Source organism: Protopterus annectens, chromosome 8.part1 (genome assembly GCF_019279795.1).
Source record: "Protopterus annectens isolate FY-2018-M chromosome 8.part1, PAN1.0, whole genome shotgun sequence".
NCBI classification, from domain to species: Eukaryota; Metazoa; Chordata; order Ceratodontiformes; family Protopteridae; genus Protopterus; species Protopterus annectens.
The window spans coordinates 139,699,255-139,720,705 of NC_056742.1; the positions used below are offsets into that span (position 1 = coordinate 139,699,255).

General features: G+C 43.3%; 1 protein-coding gene across 1 annotated transcript in view; it reads left to right on the plus strand.

The window, feature by feature from the left end:
- NOB1 (NIN1 (RPN12) binding protein 1 homolog) overlaps positions 1-21,451 on the plus strand; it is a gene marked incomplete in the record, with an annotated part of 517,851 nt that overhangs the window by 184,329 nt on the left and 312,071 nt on the right.

The window sequence follows — 21,451 nt, forward strand, 5'->3', positions numbered from 1 at the left end:
CTTATAGTCTGGGCCGAAGGAGTACAGCTAGTAAATCTGTACCAGCTTTTCCCAGGAGTGCATGTGTAAAATCAAGTATCTAGGTGTGGGTGTGTCGGCTACTTGGAACTGGGACTCAGTGCACCAAAGTGAGTCTTGCTTGGGATCTGGAGAGAGAGTCCAGACCCAGATCTGGAGCAGGTCCCCTGTGTGCTGTTGGGGGGGATGTGCTTGATGGAGAGAGCTGCATTTGAAATACTGTGAAAATCCATTCCTGTTCTTAGTGATTCTCACTGGTGTCAGTGGTGAAGATTGAGGCTCCTTGATTACTGGCCCAGGGTAAAGAGGCCGTCACAAGAGGAACCATCACTACAGCATCTGTTGTATCCCCCTGCCCACTTTTAAGACACAAGTTCCACACATGTTCATTTGTGTTCAAGGGGCTGATTTGTAGTAGCCCTTAGAAATGCATTTTGTGGTGTAGTCAGTTGTTTCTGCCCCCTGTAGAAAATCATGTACATGTGATCCCCAGTCTCCCCCCACAAATTGTATTGTGGCAAATGTGCTTAAAAGCACATACCCCTATCCCAAAGGCAGGAAAGTAGGATTTTGCCTTGTCATTCCTCTTATTCTTTATTTCCACCTCCAACGGGTGCCCAAGCTGCTAGTCAAACTCTAGTTTCTTGGTTGGCAGTGAGACTTTATCCCTCTATGCCAACGCAGCTGTTTTACCAGATGCTTACCCATAGTCCTTGTCCACCTTATATTGAAGGTCATTCAAGTTTTCCATACTTGGATGACTGCTTTGTACAGGCCAGTTCCCAGGAAGACTTGATACTGTACAAGCTGTATACCTGACTAATCTGAACTTTAAGTCCATTCCTGGTCTGTCTCAGTGGATGGCCTTCTTGTGAGCAGTGTTAAGTTAGGCAGACTGTCCTCTTCACTGGAAAATGTCTTTCTGATACAATCATTTTGCAGGTGGCTGAGATGTCCTGCATGACAACATGGTAGAACTTGAAATCCTCCATTCTCATAGTCCCCTTAGCTAGGCTGCATATGTTGAATATTATGTGGTTCTTGAAGAGCTTTCAGCAGCAGCACTGCTTTGGCCAGTTGAGAGCTATAAGGAAGAAGTCTTCATTTTTGTCTTACTGTTAATGATCCTGTTCCAAGTCAACCCAGGAATTCCATTTGTGGTTCCTCAGGAGTCCCAAATCCTGGCTAATGTCCACTTTGCTTGAGGAGCTCATGCAGAGCTTCTGAAATGACATGGAGGGTGAAACAACCACAACTGAGTTCAGTGCATTGTTGTTAAAGAGCTGCTAGCTGTCACCTAAGCCCTGCAAATATGCAAGGTACCTGGAGGTAAGGAACTCCCCCAAGTGGATAGAGCAACACCAGGCATATATGGTAATAAGCAAATGGGGAAACTTGCAATTGTCTTCAAACTGGCTTTGATGGCATGGGATCACCACAAGGGTACACCATCCAGTATTCTATATTTCTTCAGCTGACATCTGTTCAATAAGCAAGCTGTGTCAATCTAGCCTCTGTCCATGAATGCAAATTTGATACCACAATCTTCCACGTTGTGATATTAAAGTAGTGGTTTCCAGATGTAGAGCTCTTCTCTTCATTTTTGAATCCTCAAATCGAGACGTTTTCTCCAGATCCATGTACTAGGAAGTTTGGGTAGTGAATGCACTGTTTTCTGCCCAGTGAAGCAGGGAGTGTCTTGTGCCTTTCTCAGTGCTGCCAGTGATACTTATGAAAGCAACAGAAGACAACAGATTTCTTCCTTATAGCTCCCTTATGGTCGAAGCATTTCTGGTGCCTCCAGATGGTGGAGTTGAGCAAAGAGGAGTCCCTAATTTTTCAAAAAGTCATTCTTGCTACTAACTCAGTAAGAGGCAACTGATTTACCCTGTCCTAATAAGCCTTGTACTAGTAGCCTGAGGGGTAGAATCCTGATCTCATGTTATGCTTCACCAACTGAAGTTTTACAGATCCTGCGGAAAGCTAGGAGGTCTTACTGGCTAAATAAAATAAGATTCTGATAATACAGACCAAAGGTGTAATTTCTTAAGGCATCTTTAGTATCTCATCTTGTTCTGTTAACGGGTATGTGCCCCAAGATGTACCTCAGAATTGTTTACACTTGCCTGTTACAGCCTCCACTGGGCACTCCGTACAGTCAGATTTTTGAATGGCCTTCAAAAAGGTCATTACCCTTTCCTTGGGGCTTTATCTCTGTAACAGAAAATGACTTTTATCCTATGTGAGCTTACTAATAACCTTTCTATTAAAATTCTTACCATGGATAACTTTTTGTTCTTGGTGACCTTTACCTTAGCAAGAAGAATCATCTGAGTTGAAGACCTTGCAGTAGAAGGAACACTGTACAGCTTTCCATAAAAACAGGGCTGTATTTAGGACCAACTCTTTTTTTCTTTCCTGAAGTACTATCACAACAGACATGGAACCAGACTTCTGAGGTTTACTTTATTCTGAGGTCCTGTGTAAATAAAAAAAAAAAAGATGGATTGTACCTGCACTTAAAGGAGGTGCGTAGTAGTTGGGGCGTTGCATTAAAAGGAGGTGCGTAGTAGTTGAGGTTTTACATTAAAAGGGCCAAAAACTTCAGGCAAGCAGAAAGAGCAAGACAGGCCGTTTAATAAGCAGTCATTTTCTAAATGTTTGGCGGACTTTTTTTCTGGTTACATTTTTTCTTTGCCTTTCTAAGAAGTGTTAATGCTTAACACCTCTGAATATATCCCCCCTTATGGTCTGCTACTTACATTGAGCATAGCACTGGCACCTCCCCTCCCCACCCATGCAAATGCAATATCATTAAACTTAATACATAACTGACACTGGTTCCAAGATGACTGTACACTGATCAACAGGTTGATTAGAGCCCTCCCACTTGGGGGGGGGGGGTTACTTTGTAAAATATCCAGTAAAAGCTATTAATGTTGGTAAAATTCAGTTACTGGCTATTCACTGCCTTGATGGCAGATGACAAATCTGTAGAGAGATCAACCAGAGATGAAGAAACAGCTCTGAGGAAGAGACTGCATCTGTTCAGCAAAAAGCAGTTCAGGCTTCAGCTTTGTTGCAAGAAATGGTTTCCTGTAATTTAGTGGAAAGAATCAGATGTGTTCAGAGGGGTTTAAAATAAGAGACACTGGAGGAATATATAAATACTCAAATGACAGGTTGGAAAAATAGAAGTTTTAAGTAGTTATTCAGATGAGCTGATAAAATTGCAGAAATCAGTGGATGAAATGAGGGAAAGACTGGCTAAATGTGGCATCTTAGGAAGAACAGTTTAAAAAGAGAAGATTGAGCACACACAGACCTTGAGATGTTCTGCTGTACCAAAAAAAAAAAAACTTAAGAATAGATTCTGTTAATTTTGTGAAAGTGCAAATTAGCAACTGAACTGGTATTTCAATAGCAGGATTTGTTAATTGAAAGGGTACACCATGTATATGCCCCAAACATGGGCATAAGAAAGCAAGCCAAGACCTATATTAGTAAAGATGCAGTTATACCAGCAGAAAGAGCTGCTTCCGAGAACTGTGGCAGAATGGAAAATATTGAATATTGGGGCACCAGAGTGTTTGTGGAAAATGATTCACTGTATAAATTGGCAGTAGGATATTTATATAAGGAAATGAGCAAATTACATAGAAATAAATGGAATATGTGTGGGAATAATTCATGCAGAAAACTATTATGGGGAGGAGTGATTTAAGAGAAGGCAGGAGTTGAGCAGTTTTGTAATGAGAGTTGAATGATTATTAAAAATTAATATAGCTGTATAATGCATGAAGTCGAAAATAACTTTACTTATGCTGTTGCTGTCAATCTATACTCACGCCTCCAAGAACTCTGACTAGGGTATCAGCTTAAATCCCTTATTACATGTACTCCAGATATCTCCATGCCAACGGCAAACCACACCCACTTTTGTTGGGCATAATTCTGCTACTGGGAACGTCCCAGTTATTGGTGTTTGTTGTGAGGCACACAGACTGTGTTACTGGGCTGGATAAGGGCAGTAGTCGGGAGCCACTTGGAAGTCAAGATGGTGAACATAACTATGGTCCTAAACACCCAGTTATCCAGCAAGCATGACTACAACATGGATAGTATTTAATGTTGAGGGAATAAATGACCTGGTGCACACACCCCTCAAGACTGAGGAGAAAGATATATGTTGGCTCTTACCTTGTTGTTTTCAGCTAGGGTTAAGACAGTGCTTCTGAGTAGAATCCTGCCATCACACAGAATGATTTCTAAGTTCATGGAGTAAATAACTGACTAAGTTGCTGTTCTCATTGCAACAGGTATCCAGTATGTGTCACCCTAGGACAAGATGACCGACGCTCCAGCTTACTTTGCAAAAGACTGTGCTTCCCTCATTCAAGGGCCTCCATGTAGTAGCTAAAGACTCTACCTAAAAGACACAGTGGGGGTACGCAGAGTTTATCTAACAAATATCCCAACCTGGCAAGTACCATAATTCCAAAACTGGCCAATGTCAAGGGAGCTAAGTAAGCTCCTAGTAAACTGCCTGACCTCAAGACACTTCAGCATTTGGAATGGGTCCATGTATGAATTATTGAGACATGGCTCTTGTCCTTATAGGGCACCCCTGCTATGCTGGGTTTTGAGCCTACCATCCCTTAAGCCCACTGATAACTACAGTGGAGTCTGTGTTCGTCAGGAATAATATCCCTTCACAACAGTTACCAACAGACCCCACTGTGATGATCTTGTGTTTTAGCTCTTATTATGCAAATCAGATGTCCTGCTGTTAGTGTGCTGTTGATCACCCTCCATTGCTCCAGATAACCATGATAAATTCCAGGCATTCTTACAGGATATACTTTTAAACAAGGGCTTTTTAATCCTTGGTGACTTTGACTCTCCTTCCATTCTTATGACCATCCTCATAAATCAGGACATCGGAAGTCTTAAGCTTGATGCATTGCAGTTTGGCTTTGTGAAGGGGGTGGTCCTACCTGGTAATCCTCAAAAACGACACAACCAACTGATACTCGCAAACACAAAAAGAGCGAAACTTGCAGATGTTCTCCTTTTCCAAAACTTTATTCCGTAAGCGCTTTCGTTAGGACTGGTATCCAAACTTCCTCAGACAGTTACACAAGCAATAAATAGCTTATATACTTATGCAATTATTAAATAAAACAATTGTATAAAAAGACCAATTAGATACACAACTCAATTCCTTTCTTCCTATGGAAAACTATTTACTTTATATTTCCATATATAATTCATGATTCTGTTGCTAAATGCCTAGACACTAAATTAGTGACTTGATGAAATATAAAATACAAATGTATTAAATAAAAATGTATACAAAAATGTGTGTTGTATAATTAAATAAAATGCGTAGGGCTATATTTTGTATTAACCCCCCCCCCCCCCCATATACTACCTATCTAACTGTTAAGTTTCAAAATGCATTTAATGGAAGCATATTCATTGAGGCCAGGGTATGTGTACCTGATAATCAACTTTTCTGAGACGTTCACTCAGGCAAGTGACAGTAGTTACATCATCCATGCTGCATACCTCAGTTTGGCCAAGGCATATGATACCGTACAACATGATGGGATTGTTTATAAGCTGACTGCCTTAAACCTAAATTCCTGTGTAGTAAGATGGATTGCCAACTGGTTTAGCTACAAGAGTACACATCTAAGTGGTTGACACCTCAGACAGAGAAAAGGTGACCAGTGGTGTTCCCTAGAGATTTGTGTTGAACCACCATCTTGTTAAGAATCTCTTCTTCAGATCTCTAAACTAATCACTGTTTACTGATGACTGAAAGTTGAGTGGTATTGCCAAATCCCCCTTTTATACATATACCCTTCAAAAATGGCTAACTACCATCAATTTGTGATACTTTGAGAGGGGGGCTAAAACTAAACGTCAAGAAGTATTGCATGCTCCTCTTCAGAAGCAGAACAAATACTGCATCCTGCTGCATTGAAAATGCCTGTTACCATGGTGTCAGTAATAAGAGACCTGGGCACTTGAGTTTATTGTTCCCTTGTCTTTCAGCATTATGTGGCGACTGTAGTTGGGAAATTCTTTTAAATTTCTCAACTAATTGTCAAAGATATCTCTTCTAAAACGAAGGCAAGGTTCAAGTTCAAATAAATTCGCCACCGTAACAACAGGCAAGCAAAAACTGAGGGTAATGCTACTCAGTGCTAGAAGTCTAAATCTCAAAATGCACTCACTCGAGGCACCATCGATGTCTGTGCAGTGACTGAGACCTGATTCAAGGCTCCAGAGACCACCCCTGCACTACCAGGCTATAACTCCTACCACACTTTTCAGCCATGTAACCTGGACCGAAACATCAAAGGCGGATGTGTGTCCATATTCATCAAGGATATCCACACCTCCAGGCTAGTTGCTCAGCATAATTCATCCGAGGTTATCCATGTGCAACTAACTCTGGGCAAAACTGCAATCCAAATTGTAGCTTGCTACAGATCCCCCACCATGCCCCAGGATTCCCACTCCTCTTTTCTTGATGTACTGGAAAGTATTAGGGTTCAACCAAACACCCTAATAATGGGTGACTTCAACTCTCCCACCATTAACTGGGAAAACTACTTGTGTACCAACTCCTTAGTTCAACACTTTCCGGAATTCATAAACTCCAGCGCCCTGGGTCAACTTATCCACACCCCCACCAGGGGCAACAATATCCTAGACCTAGTTATTACCAACATGAGTGACTGGTGTTCCACACCTGAAGTCAACTCCTCGTTGGTCCGATCCAACAATAAGCTAATCACCCTTGATATCCACATCCCGCCCCCACCCCCCATTAAGGAAACCACAGTAAAAAATTTCTCCAAAGCCATCTTCATGCTTCTTAAGACAGAAGTGGTGAACTTCATGACACCCATGCAGATGGACAATACAGTTACAACTGCTGAATCCCTACACAAATGCACTATAAGCACTTAAACAAGTGCATGGATCGTGCTAACCCAAGCAGAACAAAGACTCTATCCTCCAAAAAAGGAAGCCAATCTGGTGGTCCCCTGCTATAAACAAACTGTACAACAGAAGGAAGAAACTGTTGCAAAAGAGAGTAAAATCCCATGAGTGGAGCAGCTCTCCCTGGTCAGCCTCCATAAGAAGCTGAGCTCCCTTATAAGATCCTCCAAAGCTAGCTACGAAAACAAAATCGCCACTAATTCTAAGGACAACCACAAAGCATTCTATAGCTGTCGAGAATCTCAATGGCAACACCCAGATCTGCTCTGAGTTACAGCACCGGCACGAAAATTACAGAACCAACTGATATTGCCAACATCTTGGCAGATAGGTTCAGTGCTAACTTTAACACCCCCCCCCCCCCCAAGGGCCCATATCTGTACAGGAAGAATGCAGAGTCCCTGTAATCACAACTACACAGGTAAAAGCTGCACTCTCTAAAGCCAAAAACACAGCATCCATGGGACCGGACAACATTACAGGCTGCATTTTACACTAACTTCAGAACAAACTAGCTCCCCACTTAGCACCATGTTCAATAATAGCCTTGTATCAGGCTTTGTGCCCACTGAATGGCGCACAGCAACAGTTATCCCACTCCACAAAGGGGGAGCCACTACTGATCCCGGGAACTATCGACCTATTAGCCTGACGAGCCTGGTCTGCAAGGCCATGGAACGTATCATCATGGAACTCCTAAACAGACATTGGTAACCTCCAAATTCTGGATCCCACCCAGTTTGGGTTTGTGAAAGGCAGATCATGCCTCCTGAACCTGATCGACTTCTTTGAGGCAGTCACCAAAGCTGTAGATGAGGGTAAGGTGGTTCACACAGCCTATCTTGACCTCGCCAAGGCTGTCAACACCATCCCCCATTCTGGAATTATAGCTAAACTCACTAAACTAGATATAAATCCCTATGTCACAAGATGGGTTGCCATCTGGCTCACTGACAGAACCCACACTGTAAAAGTTGCAGACTCCAAATCTGACCTCAAAGCAGTGACAAGTGGAGTACCACAGGGTTCCGTCCTGGGACCTCTCCTGTTTGGTATCGACTTCTCTGAAGTAGAGGCTAACACAGAAGGCCTCTGGCTAACTAAGTTTGCAGATGACTGCAAACTAGGAGCCATAGTAAAGTCCCCAAATTATGTGGACATCTACAGAAGGGCCTCGCTGAGACAGATGCCTGGTGTCAGAGCCATGGCCTCAAGCTCAATGCCAAAAAGTGCAGTGTCATCCCCTTTGGTAAAATCTCTGTACCCATGAACTACCACATAGGCAGCAATCTACTTAACACCGAATGTGTGATGAGACCGTGGGACCCAGGTGGACAGTAGTGTCTCCTTTAATAGTCACATCACCACAGTAGTCAGGAAGTCCTTCTACGTGGCACACCTAATCATAAAAGGGTTCTCATCCAGGAAAAAAGAGGTCATTGTTCCCCTGTACTCTACATTCATTGTACCCATTATAGAGTACAACGCCCCTTTTGGAATGTACCTCACAAGACATCTGCAGCAGCTGGAAAGGCCACAGAAGTACCTCACAAAGAAGATTACTGGCCTCAAACAAATGCCCTACACTGACTGCCTCAAAAAACTCCAGCTTTACTCCGTAGCATACCGCCTACTCAGAGGTGATCTCTGCCTAACATATAAAGCTATGTCAAACCCAGAGCTGTTGGGACATGCTACACCTAAAGGAATCCCAATCCCTCAGAGCTACACGCTCTAGGGACCTAAACCTAGTCACCGCAATAAACAGGACTTGCTGGAGGGATAGATTCCTGTCCCAGAGACTTCCCATACTCTGGAACAGGCTACCCATCTATGTCAAGCAAAGTTCTTCATTAGCACTCTTCAAGAAAAATCTTGACGAGTGGATGGGAAATAGGAAATACACCCCGGGGATCACTTCCGTGTCTCTGCTCGACAGTGGCACAGGAAAATTCTTTCTTGGGTGGCGTAAGCCAGGGAACCTTGTTGGCTAGGCTTACGTAGGCCCTTGTGCCAATAGCCTAGTACCTACCTATGACCCTATAACACTCTGCCTTACTCTTGTTGTAGAATATAATACACCCTTCGGCATCTATCTCTCAAAGCTCATTAAAATAAATCAAAAAACATTTCCTAACAAATAATCTCTGGTCTCAAAAACCTTATCCTTCCTGAGAACCTGGAATTTTGGCATTGTACTCCATCACATAAGGCTCCTGAGGAGAAACCTGTGCCTAGCCTACTTTGTCCTTAGGGATTTAATTCTTCTTGACCTAATTTTCTTCGACACATCAAATTGTACAGCCAATGCCAGAGAGCTTAACCTTCACCAAGGAATAAATAAAACTAGATGGACAGCTGGATTAATTCCTAACACTTCACTTGTTCTAGGACAGACTCCTTCTATATGTCGAGCAATTTGATTCCTTGTCATCATGAGGCAACTGGACTGAAGTTTCCAAGGGACTTAAGGAACTGCCTTCCTTGTAAATGGTGGGTTGAGCTTGAGGGTGAGTGGTGGTAAGGTGTGCATGGTCTCTTGTCAAACTTGCTATGTTCTATCCTGTGACTTTGAGGACCGCCATCTCAGTCTACAGCTTTTTTTTTTTTTTTTTCTTTTTCTTTTTTTCAGATATCATTAAGCATCTGTGAGCAGCTGCGTGAATTTAACTTTCTAAGCATTACAAGCTGGACATACAGCCTTGAAGCAATGCAGGGTTTTCCACTGCAATCTTACAGGGCATGTATGTTTATCTACCCTAAGTATGTGGCCAAGTTACCTACAGCCTTACTATTATTCACAAGGATTATGAATGATACTATAGCTGTGATCTTTAAGATAAACATTGCATGGCTGTATTTAGTAAACCACAAGTCTGTCATTTAAATCGGAAAATGAAAGCAGTGAGGTGTTACCAAGCTGCTTTCGGTAGTTTGTGTTGGATTCCAACAGCCTCCATTTTCTGCTGTGCGACTGTGAGTAAGCCACTTGGCAATACTGTTTGGGGCAGTTGGAGAAATTGGGATAGGCTCCTCTGTGATGATGTGGACTGCATATTTAGTAACTATGAACAATTGTAGATGTTTGAATACAAAGATGACTGCCTCAGTAGGGACTGCTTCCAACCCAGTCCCCTAGATAACTTCCTTTTCCATTTGCCTTAAGGTAGAAATTTGAGAAGTGGCACTTTCCTGATGTTCATTGCATTATTCATAGTTTCAATCCTCATTTATTTGGATGCTTTAACAGGCGGTATCCTACAGATGGTCAGTCTCCCAGTGCTCCAGTCAATGCCATCCCATAGATGCGAGTATATTGTAGATATAGAGTGCGTTGGCCAGCACCATTTTTTTCAGATCTTTCTTGTGTTGCAGTTAGAATTGAATACATGCTGTCTGCAGTACATGTAGTCTGTCAGTTGCCTTTCTTCCAGGAGCTCTGTGAAGTACCCCATGTTATCCTTATTTTGGTATAATAGTTGTATTTTCATTAACTATTGCCTGATTTAGAGTACAATTCTGAGGAAATTTCCATTAGTCAGTAACTGTGTACTGTGCAGTAAACTGATTCCACATAAAGATTTCCATAGCAAGTGTCTGTCTTGCCTCATCCCAGAACATGAAGTGGACTCTGCCTGCACTGTACATCATTCCCCCAGAGGGCAGCTCAGTATCATCAGAAGTCTTTGCAGGAGTGTGATACCAAAAAGGATACAAGCCTACTGTGGTTTTGTGCAAGGTTTCCAGGAGCCTTCCACCAAGATAGAAACTTTTAGGAAAAACGAAGTGTATGAAAATGGAGGGACAGATGACTTGATTTTCCTAGCTCCCAACACTGTCTTTTTCATCAGATTTGTGGAGCAACAACTTCAGGTGCCCATGCCTTAAATTTCTGGCATGCATTCCTAAAACAAGTGAGAAGATCACTGAAAAACTAATCAGTAAAAACAAAATAAACTCCAGCACAGCTAGAACTTCCACTAAGTGACCTCCCAAACCTCTTGTATCAGACACACATGGGATATATGCAAATGACCCTTATGAGCATCAGATGTTTCAGCTAATTGGTGATTCTGAATGCCCATAACTTGTTTCGTCTTTTGGATAATTTCAGGCCAACCCTATGTGCCTCTGCTACAACAGGTTTGTGAGGTCACTCAGTGGAAGTTCTAGCTGTGCTGGAGTTTGTTTTTACTGATTAGGTTTTCAGAGACCACCTCACTTATTGATTTAGTTTGTTGTTTGGATATTTTTGCAGTGACCCTAATGATAATGGACATCAGCTGGGTATAACAGCCCTGTGTTTCTTATGCTTAGTCAAGCACTCTGCTTGTGCTGTGGAGGTCATAAGGCTGAAATATGCATATCCACAGCTAGTGGGGTTTAGCTTTATTGGCCTGAAATTGTCCATTAAAATGATGAAACAAGTCATGGGCATTTAGAATCGCCAATTAAAATGACAAAACAAGTTAAGGGCATTCAGAATCGCCAATTAGCTGAAACACCTGATGTTCATAAGGGTCATTTGCATATATCCCATATGCCTCTGATACAAGAGGTTTGGGAGGTCACTTAGTGGAAGTTCTAGCTGTGCTGGAGTTTTCATTTTGGCATGCATTCCTGGAACATACACCAAACCCTTAGACAGCTCAAAATACTGTATTATAAGCTTGCATTGTGATTATGGGTTGGGAAGGCAGGCTTCCGAAGATATTTGTTTATAAAGAAGTTCCTTGCAACTGCATTAAGGTCTTGGTGTTTGGCCTGTGACCCGACGCCTCAAAAGCATCTGTTTTAGATCATTGATGGCATAAGGCACCAAACGTTTAACAGTTGCAGCCCAGCCTGCTTTAATGTAGAACAAACAGTGCCTCAGCCCAACACCCATCCCGGGCTGCTTCTTTGGGCACTGTGGTCCAGCTGACTGAAAACATTGCCTTTGTTAGATCAGAGGCCTGAGCTATACTCTTGTTTGGTGTCTGGTTCCAGTTGAAGAAAAGGGTGTATTTTCCACTACAGCAGTCTGACTCTACTGACGCTTTAAATTGAACTGGCATATTGAGTTTCCTAGCTCCCAACACTGTCTTTTTCATCAGAGATTCTGAATAGCAGTGAACCTGTACTTTGGCACTGAAGATAACTTGTTTTCTGCCTCCTCACTAGTCATTTTCCCTTGTAGCTAACATCCATAGCTTTTTTTAACAGCTTTATTAACATGTTAAGCAGTGACATAGCTATGCATACTATGGTTTATTGTATGTTCTATTAATGTAACATTTTTATTGTCATGCATTGTCCATATGTTTTCTGATTTGTTTCAATGCAACATTATGTAAATTGCTCAGTTCCTACCATCCTTTGTGCTTCCTTGTGAATATTATTCTGCATACATTGTTCCCACAAATTCCATTTATTTACATGTAATTTGCTCCTTCTGTTTTCTGTAGATCATATGTACATTTCTTTTCTCTCATTTGCAATATGCAGTACTTCATTTACTGGTAGCCTAGATTTTGATTTCCATTTTCTAGTAATTGTTTGGCAACCAATAGCATTAAACTTGGTAAGGCTTACTATGTCTCAACAATTTAAAACCAATATTCCAGCTCAGAATCAGGTCTTGCTGTCTGTGCTTGGTGGCAGTGATGGCCTCAGAGCTGACTTTATGGCATTCTCACTCTTCAGCATCGTATATCCCATCTAAGCAGAACATTGTGGTAGGAAGACTAAGCAGATCCTGGCAGAACCATACGAGTGGCAGCTGGAGGCATTGGTGTTTCCGGATCCCATCCAGATGTGGGGAGCATCTCTAATAGATCTGTTGGACACCTTTCAAAAAATTCTGTTCCAGACATCCTTGCAGCCATGCTTGGAAGAAAAATGCATTCTCATTCCCTTGTACAGAGATGTTCCCTGTATGTTTCCACCCTTTCCATTGATTGACAAAGGTATGTCTGAAGGTTCAGAAAGAAATGCTAAAGATTATTGTGGTGACCCCCTTTTGGCCCAGGCAGTTTTGGTTCTCCCTTTTAATGGTATTGGGCAAGGGTAATTACCCCAAACTTTCTCACACTTTATCTGCTGTCACAGTCCCAGATGTAACTGGTGCACTCCAGTTTGGTTAAACATCAACTGACAGTCTAGATAATTCAGTATTGACTATGTTTACAAGTCCATAGGTTTATACTAGACCAACGATAATCAGGGTCTTTACCAGCTTAGCCGTGCAACCCAACCCAAGTTTGACCCAAAGATCCTTGACTGCCTATATCGTGAGATGATTGTTTCATGAGGATGTACAGCAGATGTTAAAGGAGGCCAGAAAATTTGCTATTAGAAAATCTTATATTTACAAATGGATGAGGTTTTCTAAGTAGTGTCCAAGTGGAAACAAGAGGGTCCATTGAGGTTAATATCCCACTGATCTTGAAATATTTGTGTGAATTTCTTCAGGCTGACTTATCGTACGCTTCAATTAAGGTGCAACAAATGGCCATCTCTGCTTGTTTGTCTATGGCTCCTCCTCTTTCTTCTCCTGTGATAAAACTGTTCATGAAAGAAGTTTTGCATGTGAGATCTTCTCACAAGCAGATTCCTCCTTCATGGACTCCCAGCTATGTTCTTGAAAAGTTAACCTTTCCACCTTTTGAACTGGCAGCTCAAATTTATTGCAAGTTCTTAACATGGAAAACTCTTTTGCTTATTGCTTTGACATCTGCAAGGTGAGTTTGAGCTGCAGGCTTTCTCAGTGGGACAACCTTACCTGACTTTCCACAGGGATAGAGTTATGTTACAGACTAATACTTCATACTTCAGATGTACATTGGCAGCTCAGGTACTTCCTTGATTGAACAAACCCTTTAGGAAGGTCCAAAGGCTTTTTATTACCTTTACAGGGAAAAGAAAGATCAGTCTGTCTCTAAGCAAATCATTGCATGTTGATTGTCCTCTCATACAGATGTTCATCGTGTTATCCTGCTGCAGTCATCACACTTGGGTTATCCTGTTGTCGGTGGTCCCGCAGTCGGCCGGAATTTCAAAGTCTTGGTCCGACGTCGGTTGCTGTCACCTCATCCCTGACGTCAGTACGCCAGGGGTATATATATTGCAACCGACGCCATTTTCTTCAGTATTTCTTGCCGCGCGGTGCCCGAAGCAGAAGCAGTTCGTGGGAAGCAAATACCTCAAGGATTTTCATTCTTACTGCATACCTTGCCTAGGCCCTGATCACGACGTCACTTCTTGTCGGTTTTGTGCTAGGTTTAATAAGCGTACTATTAAAAGGCGATTTGATTTCACACGACACTATTTTGGTAGAAAATTTAACTATAACATGCCGTCAGAGCTATTGACTACCGGCGTGCACAAAAAACGCAGGGATAAGGACCGACAGCCCAGGCCTAAGCCAGATTCCGAGGCCTCGGTTGATCTGGTCTCCGGTACTCCGGTTCTCAGTGAGGCTCCGACGCAGCCCCTGACTACTGCAGATCTGGAACCCGAGACCGCTACGGATATTTTGACTGAATGTACTAGGCCTACACAGCCTTTTACTTCAGGCCCTTCCGACAACTTAGCTCCTAAAGACGTCAGTGCTACAGAAACGCCATCGGTTTCTGAAGGCGTTTTCAGACAGACGACTCTCACCATTAAAACGTTTTCTAAGTCTAAGACTCCTAAATCTAAAAAGACTGCACTTCAGTCTCCTGTTCAAGGCCCTATGCCTAAGAAACAGATGCTCAAAATGGCTGAAGATTTGATTTCTCTTATCAGGGGTTCACAGCCCCCTCCTGACAAAAGGCCTAGACAAGAAGAAGACTCTGCTTCCAAGACTTTGGAATTCCGGCCGACTGCGGGACCGCCTGACGACAGGATAACCCAAGTGTGATGACTGCAGCAGGGTGAACACTCGAACATCTACATTTATGGTAGGTACAAAACTGTACTTTTCTTGTTTGCTGTGATTTGCCTTGCCTGGTAGGTGTAAAGTAAAGGCATATTCCACCAGGGCCTTTTCCTCTTCAGTGGCATATTGGAAAGGACTGGACTCTGAGTATTCTGGAGGCAGCAACTTGGTCCTGTGTCCATACCTCTGTGAAGCACTACAAGCTTGGATGCCTTTTTTAAATCCAGAGCAGGCTTTGCTAGGACCATTCTCCAGGGGATGCCTGACCTTTTTATCCTTCCTCCTCCCAAGCTTTGTAAACTTTGGGAAAATGCCCATATGCCACTAAGGCAGTGTGTTGAACATAGTACAGTTGTGCAAGTCCTACTTAACTGTAACAGATGTTTGTAGGACACACTGCCTTAGTGGCAGAACTCTCCCAGCATCCCACTTGTTTGATGTATATAGTTGTTGGAGTTGCCACTGAGTTTTGTTTAACAGTTTTTGTGTAGGTGTTTGTAAAGCTTGTATCTGCTCTTTCTACTGGACCCTATGGAACTGAAATGAAAAGATCCTGTCTGTGGGTTTGAATGGCAGTCCTAGTCCTGTTAGGTGATTTGTCTTTCACTCCCACAAACAGGCAGTGAGTGGAACTCTGAGCTTTGACTGCCTGGAGGAGTGTAGCAGGACAAGAACTACCCATGTGCCAGTAAGACAAGTGTGTTCTACAAACATCTACTCTCAGGGGTAAGTAGGACTTGTGCAACTGTACTTTCCTGCTCATGTTTAATCTGTTGTGTAAGCTGCATGTTGTCCAGCCTCATTTCTCAGTGTTAATATGTGTTGTATTATTGAACTTAATGAAGAGCTTTTTTTCCCAGGGCCTATGCTAAAAAAGGGGCACTGCCTAGTTGGACCATCCCGGTAAACACATGTTAATTAAATACATTTAAAGAAAGTGGACTGTTGTACCATTCTTGTTGGTAAATCATGCTTGTATTTGTGCTTTAGAAACTCTAAGTTTGATGAACTACTCTACAGAAAATGTAGTCACTATCTATCTGTCTAGTTTGTAAACATGAATACAGTTGTGGGGATGTCCTTCAAGGATGCATCTGCAGTCCTTACAAATGGGTTGTCCTGTCGTCAGGCAGCCCTTCGGTCGGCCGGATTCCAAAGTCTGGGTCTGGCCACGGCTGGTGTCGCACTTCACCCGACGTCATAGCTGCAGTTATTCGGGTATAAAGGCATCAGCCGACGCCATTTTCCTCAGTCTTTCTTGCCGCGTGGCGCCCGAAGCAGAAGCTATTCGCAAGTGCCGGTCGGTCAGAACCAGAGATTACTACTACCGAATACTTCTACTACTACCGAAGACTTCTAAAAAGCTTTGGGGACTCTCTCTTGCCTCAGCCGATGTCAGAAAAAGTGAATAACTGTTTAAATTGTGGGAAACAAATACCTCATAAAGATTTCCACTCTTACTGCTTACCTTGCTTAGGCCCAGACCACGACGTAGCAGCTTGTCTAGCCTGTGCTTCTTTCAACTGACGAACGCTTGGATGTCTGTCTGAATTTGCTGAAGAGTTTTTCGGCTCCGCTTTTGCTTACATTATGCCGTCGGATACTCCGACTACGCAAATTTCTAAAAAACGCAAGGAAAAGGACCGACACTCGCGGTCCGTGGTTTCGGCTGAAACCGCGGTTAAGCCAACCGTGAGTGTCTCTGTTTCGGCTGAAACAGAGTCCACGGTTCTTCCTTCGGCCGAAAACTTGCCACTTACCGAGGCCTCATCCAGCTTGGCTGAATCTGCTACTGAAATCCCACCTGCTCCTGCAGGTTCACAGGATTTATCAGATACTATCCCTTTGGATATTTCTACCCCTGCACGTGGAGCTGCTAGGCCTCCTGCATCCATGTCGATTAAGGCCTTTGCCAGGGCTGAAGCAGCAAAGACTACCAAAACTGTGCCTGCTAAGACCCCCTCTCACAGGCCCAGTTCTAGTTCACAAATGCTTAGTCTAGCAGAGGATCTCATTTCCTTGATCCGGGGATCCCAAACGCATCCAGACAGGGCCTCTCACCCACCTCCAGAGAAGAGGACTAGAGTAGAGCCCCCTGAGCCAGTTTCTTCAAATGGCTCCTCTGATGAATCAGATAATTCAGACCCTCCAGAGGCCCCTTTTTCTCCTTATGAGGACTCTGATGCAGAAGAGTCCATTCCTTCTGCCTCTCCGCCTGAGGAATTTTCTTTTGGGGAAACCATGCATGCTATGAGGGAACAATTTCAATGGCAGGGCCAGGATTTTTCAGACTCTAGGAAAAGGCTTAGAACCTTTTTGCATTTGCCACAGCATAGGCCTTTAGCCATTCCTCCAGTACTTACTGTTGTGGATGATGCTTTTAATGATGCTTGTACTGCTCCTGATTCTCTTCCTCCGGCCCCTGCTAAGCCCGATAGGTACTACAGGGTTCCGGACACACATTATCATTTGTATAAGGCCCCTTTTGCAGATCCCAAACTATCTCCCAGGGACCCAAGGCTCTAGCAACTACCTCTACCACAAACCCCAACCCCTCTGAAAGGGAATGTAGGGCCTTAGAGAGATGGGGTAAAAAAGTTTACACTTCTGCTACTCTTTCAGCTAGGGCTTTGAACTGTCAATTCCACATGATCCAGTATCAAGAATTTATGTTAGACCAGTTAACTAAAAAGCTGTCCTCGGATGAACCATTAGACAAAAAATCTGTTCAAGAAATGGTACATAACATTCAGCAGGTCAGTAACCATTCCTTAAAATGCGGCTATGATGCACTGGAGGCTTCCTTTAGATCAGCCATGACTGGCACAGTGATCAGAAGACATGCATAGTTAAAAGAGCAGGCCTTAACAGATCATGTTAAATCAATCCAGAGGTGCCTACAGGGGACATCAGTGGCAGGCTAACAACCAGCGAGGTACAGCCACAGATACAGCCACCACCACGACTACAGGACAATCACAGTGACTTGGCTCTAGCACCGCCTACCAGGGAACAACTAGAAGCACCCTTAGGCGGAAAGCTAGCCTTATTTTCAGTAAACTGGCATTACATCACAGGAGACAAGTGGATTTTGCAGACAATAAACCAAGGTTACAGGTTTCACTTCCATACTCTACCAAGGAAGAGAGGAATGCCAAACCTACCTCCAAATCAAAAGGCAGAAGCTCTAAAGCAAATAACTCACTTACTAAGGATGAGAGCTGTAGAAAAGGTACCATCTATGGAGCAAGGACAAGGATTTTACTCCAGGCTCTTCCTGGTACCAAGAAAAGAAAACCAATGGAGACCTATTCTCGACCTGTCCGCTTTAAACACATACCTCATTGTCCCAAAATTCAAAATGCTGACCCTACAGCAGCTTCTTCCCATGTTGGGCAAGGAGTCTTGGCTGGTAACTCTAGATCTCAAGGAGGCATACCTGCACGTCCCCATACGACCAAATTGCAGAAGATACCTCAGATTTCTTGCAGGATCAGAGCATTATCAATTCTCAGCATTGCCCTTTGGCTTATCTACTGCGCCCAGAGTGTTCACGAAATGCCTGGCATCAGTAATTGCTCATTGCAGGCTTCAGGAATTCAAATCTACCCTTACCTGGACGACTGCCTGTTACAAGCGGACAACAAAAACAAACTAGCAGAAGACTTAAAAAGGGTCACTTATCTACTGCAAGCCCTGGGATACACAGTCAATATAAAAAAGTCAAGGCTGATACCATCCCAAAGGATAACCTTTTGGGTGCAGAGCTGGACACATCACAACAAATGGCATTTCTAACAGTAGAAAAACAGGAGCAACTCCCTCTCTACTTCTTGGCATTAACAAAACAGAACCAGCTAACAGCAAGAAAAGTCCTGCAAGCCTTGGGTTTCATGGCATCCTGCATAATTTTGGTTCCACATGCCAGACTGCATATGAGAAAGTTACAGTGGTATCTAAGGAATTTATGGTCTCAGCACAAGCACAGCCTAGAAACCCAAATTCCAATAATCCCATGCCTGAAGCAAGAATTCAAATGGTGGGCTCAGGCCTGTCAATCAAACAAAGGACTGCCCTTCCACAGCACTCAACCAAGCCAGACCATCACAACGGACGCCTCAGACCTCGGTTGGGGCACATGCTGGACAAGTGCATACAAGGCTTATGGACTCAAGACCAGCTGCACCTACACATAAATCAAAAGGAAATGCTGGCAGTAAAACTGGCAATTCAGACATTCAGACCATTTCTTCGACAAGGTCAACTGTTGATAAGGACAGACAACACCGCAGTTATGTGGTACATCAACAAACAGGGAGGCACACATTCGTACCCTCTATGCCGGATGGCAATGGAACTCTGGAATGTGGCCCTGAGCCTCAACATTCAGTTACAAGCAATTTTTGTGCCAGGAAAAGAAAACATACTAGCAGACATACTAAGCAGAACTACCACGGATGCCCACGAATGGATGCTGCATCCGGACATATTCAAAACCATTACAAGAAAATGGGGACTACCAGAAATAGACTTATTTGCATCCCCACACAATCACCAACTGAAGAAATTCTGCACAAGGACGTACCACCCATTTGCTTGGAAAGTGGACTCCCTATCTTTCAGTTGGAAAAAACTGACAGCATATGCATTCCCACCACTTCCTATGATGCACAAGGTGCTATTGAAGATCCAAAGAAGACCGTCCAAGGATCATCCTGATAGCTCCAGACTGGCCAAGGCAACATTGGTACCCATTACTGAGGAGCACGTCTCTGGAACAAATATGGCCTCTACCACTGGTTCCCTTACTGTTAACACAGAACAACTACAACACCCTGCATCCAAACCTGAAAACACTGCAGCTGACTGCCTGGAACATTGCAAAAGACCAAATAACCCAAGTTTATCCCAAAGGGTTAAAGACATTATCTTGGAGGCTCGCAGACCCTCAACAAGAAAAAATTATTCAGCAAAATGGAAAAGATATCACATTTGGAGTACTGCAAAAGGAGAAAATGTGTCACTGGTAAACATAGCCAACATCCTGGAATACTTGGCAGAGCTCTACCACAATGGCCTGTCTTATTCTTCCATTAAGATTCATGCATCAGCTATTTCAGCAGAATACAACTTGGATCCTCCAGTCTTCTCACATCCTCTGCTCAGGCAGTTTCTGAGAGGAATTAAAAATGTAAAACCACCTAGGAAGCCACCATTGCCAGCATGGGACTTTAACTTTGTGCTAGAAAAGTTGGCACTCCCCCCTTTCGAACCAGCAGCAACAGCAGAATTACAATACTTATCATGGAAAACTGCTTTCTTGCTTGCAATCACTTCAGCAAGAAGGGTATCTGAGCTACAGGCATTAATGGCAGTTCAGCCCTTCCTGATCTTCCATCAAGATAGTGTCCATGAGAACAAGTCCTACTTTTATGCCAAAGGTGGTCTCCAGGGTATCTTTAAACCAAGCTATCCACCTACCTACATTCTTCCCTAACCCACAGAACAGGGGAGAAAGACTGTTGCATACCTTGGATGTACATAGACAATTACGTTACTACCTGGACAGGACCAAGGGCAATAGAAAAACTGACCAGCTACTGGTAGCATATGCAACAGGAATGGAAGGAAAAGCAATTTCAAAACAGACAATCTCTAAGTGGATAGGAAATTGCATTAGATTTTGTTACGCCTACCATGGGAAGAAAACTCCAGAAAACATCAGGCCTCACTTTACAAGGGCTACAGCCACTACCACAGCTTTTCTACGAGGAGTGGCTACCAAAGACATTTTAGAGGCTGCTACTTGGAGCTCCGTGCATACATTTGCCAAGCATTATAATTTACCTTTATACTCCAGATCCCGAGCAGGTTTTGCCACTGCTGTTTTGCAAGGGATCTTAACTACACCATAATCTTATTTCTCCTCCTCCCCCAGTCTGGCTATGGTATTCTACCCATTTGTAAGGACTGCAGATGCATCCTTGAAGGACATAGTACAGTTTTGTACCTACCATAAATGTAGATGTCCGATAGTTATGCATCTGCAGTCAGGATTACCCACCCTTCTTCCCCTCTGTGGTACTCCTAGGGTATTTGCCCATCTTGTAGCTAGCTGGGGAATCTATTATGGTGTATTTGTTTGTATATATGTACATACATGCTTATTTTTTGTTTGCTCTCTACTATTTGGAACCATTTGCATTTATCCAAATTTAGCCTTCCTAGAGGGCACCTGGCATCTGGGGCAAGAAACACTGAGGAAAATGGCGTCGGCTGATGCCTTTATACCCGAATAACTGCAGCTATGACGTCGGGTGAAGTGCGACACCAGCCGAGGCCAGACCCAGACTTTGGAATCCGGCCGACCGAAGGGCTGCCTGACGACAGGACAACCCATTTGTAAGGACTGCAGATGCATGCCTATCAGACATCTACATTTATGGTAGGTACAAAACTGTACTTTTAGAAGGGTGGATGAGGTGTCAGAATCAGAGGTTAGCTGCAGAA